The sequence below is a fragment of the Anopheles arabiensis genome (genome assembly GCF_016920715.1).
Source record: "Anopheles arabiensis isolate DONGOLA chromosome X unlocalized genomic scaffold, AaraD3 X_pericentromeric_contig0023, whole genome shotgun sequence".
Classification (NCBI taxonomy): Eukaryota; Metazoa; Arthropoda; class Insecta; order Diptera; family Culicidae; genus Anopheles; species Anopheles arabiensis.
The window spans coordinates 42,501-50,655 of NW_024412101.1; the positions used below are offsets into that span (position 1 = coordinate 42,501).

Consider the following 8,155-nt stretch of genomic DNA (forward strand, 5'->3'; position numbering starts at 1 on the left):
AAAGTGTTACGCAATGACGATAACACAGCAGCGGTAGTGGTTAACGCGGACTTACCAGTTAAGGTAGTCAGTAAGGCTTTGAAGGGTTTAATGATAGTTGACATAGGTGATATGCGAGTGGTTAGCGTTTACGCGCCACCTAGATTTAGTATGGAAGAGTTCCAGAACATGTTGGATAACACGGTAATGGCCGTAACCGGTATCCACAAATTCGTTATCGGGGGGACTTCAACGCTTGGTCAGTAAGTTGGAACAACCAACTTGGCGAGCGTGGAGAAACCAGAAACGAAGAAGGTGAGTTAGTTTTATCAACCTTTGCGCAGATTGACGCAATTTTATTGAACGACGGCAGCACCCCAACTTATGTTGGACCAGGGCGCACGTCAGTAGTTGATCTTACTTTTGCGAGCCGAACCGTAGCAAGATCATTTAAGTGGGAGGTGTTATCTAGCTATATGAACTCTGATCATCGTGCAATACGAATAGATCTTGAGACGCAAAGCGTGCGTAATCTGTCCCGACCCATAACGGGATGGAGCATCAAGTATTTTAGCAAAGATATATTTGAAGTTATGATGCAAGCCGCTTTTGAGACCGAGGTCACAACAAGCGAAGACTTAATGCGTATACTTGTCACGGCGTGCAATGCGACGATGACTAAACGTAAGAGGTACACTCTAACAAGAGTGCATTTTGGTGGACGTTAGAGATTGAGGCACTTCGCAAAGAGTGCAAACACCGCGATCGATTAGCGCAAAGAGCTTTTAATACTGATCTCTATTCTACTTTTAGGGACGAGTTCAAGGTGGCACGGAATGCCCTCAAGCGATTGATCAAGCATACCCGACAGAGGAAGTGGAAAGAGTTCCTGGGAACAGCGAACAACGCATCATTTGGTATAGTATATCATACGTTCAAGAAAGTGGCCGAGGGTTCGATTGGACCCCGAACCATGACATTGGACGAGTTTAGGGAAGTGGTGAGCGAGCTTTTCCTACTCACCCAAACACGGTGTGGCCTGAATATCGTATCGATCAGCCACGAGAGTTTGAAAGGGTAACTAATGATGAGATTCTTGCGGTTGCCAGGAGACTACCCAACAAGAAGGCGCCGGGACCAGATGGTATCCCGAATGAGGCGCTGAAAGTTGGTATGTTGACTGCAACCGATGCATTGCAGGGTTTACCAAGGCTGTTTAGAGAACGCGAAGTTCCCCGATGAGTGGAAAAGGCAGAGGTTGGTGTTAATACCGAAGCCGAACAAACCACCAGGGAACCGGGTTCAGTTCGCCCCATTTGTCTACTAGACGGGGCAGGTAAAGGTTCATAGGCAACGAAATGCATCGAGGAGGTCAACGGACGTCTGACGACCAATTTGGTTTCAGAAGTCGTCGATCAACAGTTGATGCGATTCAACGGGTAGTGGACATTGTTTCGGTAGCTAGAAGTAGAAACAGATACAGTGGACGGTATTGTGCGGTTGTTACATTAGATGTTACTAATGCTTTTAACAGTGCTTCATGGTTGGCGATTGCAAATGCTTTACAGAGAATTAACACTCCTAAATATCTTTATGATATCATTGGTGATTATTTTAGGAATCGTGTGCTGATGTATGATACCACAGATGGACCGGCAGAGATTGCAGTCACATCGGGTGTACCTCAAGGCTCGGTACTTGGCCCAACGTTATGGAACCTCATGTACGACGGAGTCCTACGAGTTGCAATGGTGGAAGGTGCACGGATTATCGGCTATGCAGACGATATAGTACTGTTGGTGGAAGGTAATTGTGTTGATGATATTGAAATTCTCGTTTCCAGTCAGATTCGCATCATCGACCGATGGATGACCGACAACGGATTAAAGATAGCCCCGACCAAGACCGAGTTTATTATGGTCAGTTCCCATCAGAGGATACAGCATGGGGCTATCAGGGTAGGTGATCACGTAGTACATTCGTCGCGCAGCTTAAAGTATTTGGGGATGGTCTTAGATGACCGCCTCGATTACACTTCACACATCAGGTATGCGGTGGAGAGAGCGACGAAGCTATGGACCACCTTGGTAAGGATGATGCCTAATAAGGCAGGTCCGAGTAGTAATGCTAGGCGAGCAATTGCTCTTACTGTTGTGGCGAAGGTCCGGTATGCCTCGCCCATTTGGTGTCATACCCTTAGATTTGCTAACCGTAGACAATGGCTACGTCGGTTTTACCGGCCAGTAGTCCAGCGAGTTATCTCTTCTTTCAGGACAACTTCTCATGATGCAGTCTGCGTGCTTGCGGGAATGATCCGCTTCATCTCCTCCTGGACGAGGACTCCAGGACTTTTCATCGGAGACGAGCAGAGAACATCGCCGGATCGGTTGCACGTAACATGGAACGTGTCACAACTATGGAACGATGGCAACGAGAATGGGATGAGAGTGTTCACGGTCGGTGGACATACCGTCTCATACCCGACGTCAACAGATGGATAAGTAGAAGATTTGGTGGTGTAGATTTCTTTCTTTCTCAGTTTCTTTCCAGCCATGGCTTCTACGCCTACCAGCTTCATCGGATGCAGTTAACGGGTTCGCCGCTATGCGATGCGTGCGAGGAACCTGAGGACGCCGAACACACGATATTCCATTGTGTACGTCATCGTGAATTGATCATCAGACTTCAGCATCAAGTCGACGAGGAGTTAACGCCGGAGAACATCATCGAAGTTATGTCTGCTAACAGATATAACTGGAGCATGGTTCATCAAGCAGTACGGACGATTATGATTCGACAACAACATCGAAGACACGTCATCGAACGAGGCGAACGACGTGCTTTGCTCGCCAACATCCAGTTGGCCTTGCAGAGCAGCGACAGTGACGACGAGTAACGACAAGAATTCATCGTAGTTCATCGTAGCTTCATCGCCGAGGGCTAGACAGTGGCTAATCACCACTGTTGGAAGCCATTCGTTGCCTGGGATGATGGACATCCACCGCCCGAGTGACGTCGATACCTAACGGGTGATCCACTCGGGGCCGGTTGAAGGCACGGAGGGTTTTAGTGAGTAAGAATCTCACACTACCGGGGTTGATCACCCAGGTGTCTTATGCAAGATTTCCCCTTCGATAACAAAAAAAAAAAAAAAAAAAAAGTAGCCAAATGCCTCGTCATCTAATTAGTGACGCGCATGAATGGATTAACGAGATTCCCTCTGTCCCTATCTACTATCTAGCGAAACCACAGCCAAGGGAACGGGCTTGGATGCACTAGCGGGGAAAGAAGACCCTGTTGAGCTTGACTCTAGTCTGGCATTGTAAGGCGATATAGGAGGTGCAGCATAGGTGGGAGAGTTCCTCGTGGGCTCGCCTCTGAGATACCACCACTCTTACTGTTGCCTTACTTACATGATTGGGTGGAACAAGCGCGGGCCCCAGGTCCGGATCGTGCGCGCACCTCCTCCGGGGGGCTGTGGCGGCGGTTCGCCTGCGCGCGCCCAATGCGCCGTGTTTCTCGCTCAGCGTCCAGTGTGTCGCTGGGTGGTGCCGCCGGGGAGACTGCATCGTAGCATCGTCGTGTGTAGCGTGTTACCCGCTTGTCCGACCGTGAGCCGTGGCCCGCAAGGGTACAAGCTTGCGTACGTCGGTGCATTCGTGGTGCACTGCTTCTGCGCGGTCGATCGTTTATGATGTCACGTTTGCCCCGGTTCCGCGCGCCGCCCGGCTCGAAGACTCCTGGACAGGTCCTTTCGGTCCACGTCATGGACAGTGCCAGGTGCGGAGTTTGACTGGGGCGGTACATCTCCAAAACGATAACGGAGGTGTCCAAAGGTCAGCTCAGTGTGGACAGAAACCACACGCTGAGCATAAGGACAAAAGCTGGCTTGATCCCAACGTTCAGTACACTTCGGGACAGCGAAAGCTTGGCCTTACGATCCTTTTGGTTATAACGAGTTTTTAGCAAGAGGTGTCAGAAAAGTTACCACAGGGATAACTGGCTTTTTTTTTTTTTAAACGGGTTTTTATTTTGTTTCAAAATTAAACCCTCCCGCTCCCATACATTTTACCCGCGAGGGCTTACCCTGCAGGGGTTTCATGGCTTAATGGCCAACCTTTTGTCCGTGCGAAAAGCACCTTCCATGTTTATTTCTATTTCTAAATTCAACCGAAAAATTCACTCATTCCCTAAATAGGGCGCTTTTCACGCTCGATGCGTCGCTGTTTTTACGTGCATACCACGCCTAGCGGGAGGCAACTTCTGCCTCGACCACGGCGGCTTGTTCCGCGGCGTTCAGGCCACCGTCCGTGGCCTCGTTTTCCTCGTCGATTGCGCGGTTGCGCATACCAGATGGTCCGGCTGCAAAATCCGCGCGTTCTCGGCCGTCATCGTCATTGTTTATCGCCTGGCCGGACATCCCGAGAAGACGACGGTTTCGTCTCCTCTCCCTGAACCGCGCTTGACGCTCACGAAGCGCTGCACGTCGCTGAGCGGTCCGTGGTGAAGCTGGTGGGGTTGGGGAAGTCCAGCTCGACGTTCTTCCCGCCGGCGTGCTGTTGCTGCTCGCCGGTTGGCGTTGCGTCGCTCGTTACGGGCCCGCCGCACTTCCGCGCGTTGGGCCTCCAGCTCTGCTGCGTCTTCGTCCTGACGCTCGATGACGTTAACAGCCAATGCTGCCCGCTCCTCGTCCCACGCTCGCTGCAGTTGGGCCGTTATTCGCTTCGCGGCTTCGCAAATACGACTCCAGCTATCGGCGTCACGCAACAAGTGCCGCTGGAGGGTGTCCGGACAGACAGGGTCTGGACCTCCCTCGCCAGTAGCTCCTGTCGAACTGCCGCAAAGCGTGGGCACTCGAAGAAGGCGTGCTCCGCCGTCTCTGGGACGCCGACGCACAACTGGCAGTCTGGGGACGACGTGAATCCATTGTGGCACAAGTAGTCACGGAAAAATCCGTGTCGGACAAAACCTGTGCCAGATGGAAAGTCATATCTCCATGTTTCCTAGACTGCCAGTCGCCGACCGATGGAATTACACGGTGCGTCCACCGCGTGTGCCGGCTAGCATCCTGTTGCAGTGCGTCGGCATCCCATTCCTCCTGCCAGCAGTCGATGGTGTTCTGCCGCTCCGTCGCCCGGATGTCCTCCCTCGTTGCAGCACGGTCTGGAGCAAGGAGTTGTTGGTGAACCCGAGCATCCTCGTTGATGAGGTGGCATATCGGTACGAGTCCAGCGAGTAGGGTGGCCGTCTCATACCTGACGGTACGGAATGCCCGTGCCACCCTGATGGCTGCTTTTCGCTGAACCCGTTGCAGCATCCGTCGGCACTCTCGCACCTGAGTTGCCTCAGCCCAGACGGGAGCAGCATACCGCAACACCGATTCTGCCACATACGCCAGCAGCCTTGACTTGGCCGTCCTGGGGCCGCTGTGGTTTTGCATGAGGCGCGTTACAGCTGCCACCACGCGCGACGCCTTTTCGGAGACTTTCGTGACGTGATCTCGCCATTTCAGGTGATCTTGGAGCTGCACGCCCAAGTACCTGATGCTCCTAGAAGACTGGACTTCCACGTCACCGACGCGAAATGTCACCTGCGGCGGAGTCTTCTTGCTTGAGATCAGGACGGCTTCAGTCTTGGCTGGGGCCAGCTCCAGACCGTGCTGCTGCATCCAACGTTGGACCTGGTCAACGGCCTCCTCTGCTCTCGCGCGAACCTCGTCCGTGGTGGTAGCAGGTACCAACAGCGCCAGATCGTCCGCATATCCGATGACTTCGACGTCGGGAGGTAGCGGCACATCCAGCACCCGTCATACATGATGTTCCACAGAGTTGGGCCCAGGATGGACCCCTGTGGAACACCGGCGATTACATGCCGTACGACGGGGCCTTCGCTCGTGTCAAAGTACAGCACACGATCCTCGAAGTAGCTTCGAAGCATCCGTTGGAGGCCGACGGGAACACCTTTTGCCTGAAGGGCGCTGGCAATGGATTGCCAGTTGGCCGTGTTGAAGGCGTTCTTCACGTCCAACGCCACCACAAGCAAGAAACGGTTATCCCGGCCGTTCGTTCGCCGGAACGACATGGCGGTACGGCCGGCCTCAATAACCCGCTGGATGGCGCTCACTGTCGACCGCCCTCGACGAAATCCGAACTGCCGGTCCGACAGTCGGGGTGAAGACAGCTCTCGAGATGTTCATTGAGGCGATTCAGGATGAGGCGCTCAAGTACCTTCCCCAGTGCGTCGAGCATGCAGAGGGGTCGGTACGAGCTGCTCTCTCCCGGAGGCTTCCCCTGCTTCGGCAGCAACACCAGTCGTTGCCTCTTCCACTGCGCCGGAAACGAAGCGCGATTGAGGCAATCCTGGTACAGGACCCGGAAGACCTCCGGGAACAACATGATGGCCGTCTTCACTGCCGCGTTCGGGATGCCATCGAGCCCTGGTGCTTTGCGATTTGCCATCTGGCTCGCGATGAGCAGCAGCTCGTCGTCCGTTACCGGTGCAATTCCCGCCGTTGTTGTTGCTCCTCGACGCTTCCAACGTTGCTCAGCTGCGACCAGTCACAGGGCGGATGCTCAGGGAAGAGGTCGGATACAATGCGTTCGAGGACGACCCGGTCCGCTTCTGAAGGCGTCCGACTGCCCCGGAGCCGGGACATGACGACCCGATATCCTGCCCCGAACGCATTCTCTTCTGCAATTTCGATCAGCTCCTGGAACAAGTTCCGCTTGCTAGCTCGAATTGCTCGGCTAACTCTGCCCTTGCTGTCCTGTGCTCAGCTGCTGCTATGCTGCGCTCCTCCAAATCAGCCGTCCGCAGCATCCGGTCACGGGCAACCTCGCAGTTGTTCCTCAGGCGAGCCAGGAGGGAGACCACCAAAATGTGTTACGGTGCGGGTCTTGGTGCACTCGGGTAACCCGTTGCATCGTCTCGTCGCAGGCCTTCAACATGGCTGCGATCATACCCTCCTGGGTCGATGCGCGTTGGACAAAGTCCGCAGCGAACAGCGCCTCGAGGAATGAGGAAGGAGAAAACTGCGAGGTCTTCCATCTACGGCCAGCGTGACGCACACGCCTCTGGCTAGCGGAAGCACCCTGCCGCGATGACGGTTGCCGCTGATGTTGCTGCTGCTGCTGTTGCGATGGCTGCTGTTGCTGCTGCTGCTGCTGAAGTGACTGCTGCTGCTGCGCAGAGGACTGTTGCGCTGGCTGCTGCTGGTCCTGCAGCTGCTCGGGCGATGCTGGTGTTCCTCCCACGGTGTAGAGAACATAGCGGTGGTCTGACGCGGTGTATCTTGTGCTAACAACCCAGGTGTCAGGGCGAGCGATCGTCGGGCTCGCGAATGCCACATCCACTATACTCGGGAGAGCCACCCCGTTGCCATCAAACGTGTATTCCCGACCTTGATTAATCACGATTAGGCCAAGCTGCTCCACCATTCCGTGCAGCTCTTCCCCGCGGTCGCAAGTCCTCAGGCTGCCCCTCCTCATGTCTGGCGTTAAAATCGCCGGCGACGACGACGAGGGTGGGAGAAGCCTTCGAGTTCTATTGCTTCAAGAAGCGCTCGAACTCTGCGAGGTTAAGGCTTGGTGGAGCATAGCAGCTGATAAAAACCACTCCGCCGATCTGCGCTGCAACCAACCCCTGAGCTTCACTGCACCACACCCGCTGTATTGGTAGCTCACCGACAGCTACCACCGCTACCGCCTTGCAGCTGCTGAATGCCCACCGGCCGTTGTTTTCAGGTGGGCGCAGAACATCAGAGAGAATGAGCACGTCTGCTTTCTCCTCTCTGGCAGCTTGCAGCACCAGGTTCTGGGCATCACGGCCATGGCCCAGGTTCGCCTGCAGAACTTTCAGGGCCGGGAACATCGTTGGGCCGAACGAGCACATTCGCTGTGGCCTATGTGGTGAGCGCCACCGCACAGTGCGCACTTTGCCTCATTCTGGCAGGATCGTGCTTTGTGTCCGGTAAGCCCACAGCGGATGCACAGATTCTGTCGATCTGCGGTGGAACGGCAGTTCGAGGCGATGTGGCCCATCTCCAGACAGCGGAAACAGCGCTGTCGCTCTGGAGGCGTTGGTGGGGCTGCTCGAACCTTGCTCACACAGTCGCACAGGAACAGTTTAAGTCCTTCCAACTGCCGAGCCGACTTCACAGGTAGCCGGATGCGTGCTC

General features: G+C 54.5%; 1 pseudogene; it reads left to right on the top strand.

Moving 5' to 3' along the window:
- Positions 1-4,303, top strand: part of LOC120907856 — an 8,817-nt pseudogene extending 4,514 nt beyond the window's left edge.
- The last annotated feature ends 3,852 nt before the right edge of the window (positions 4,304-8,155 follow it).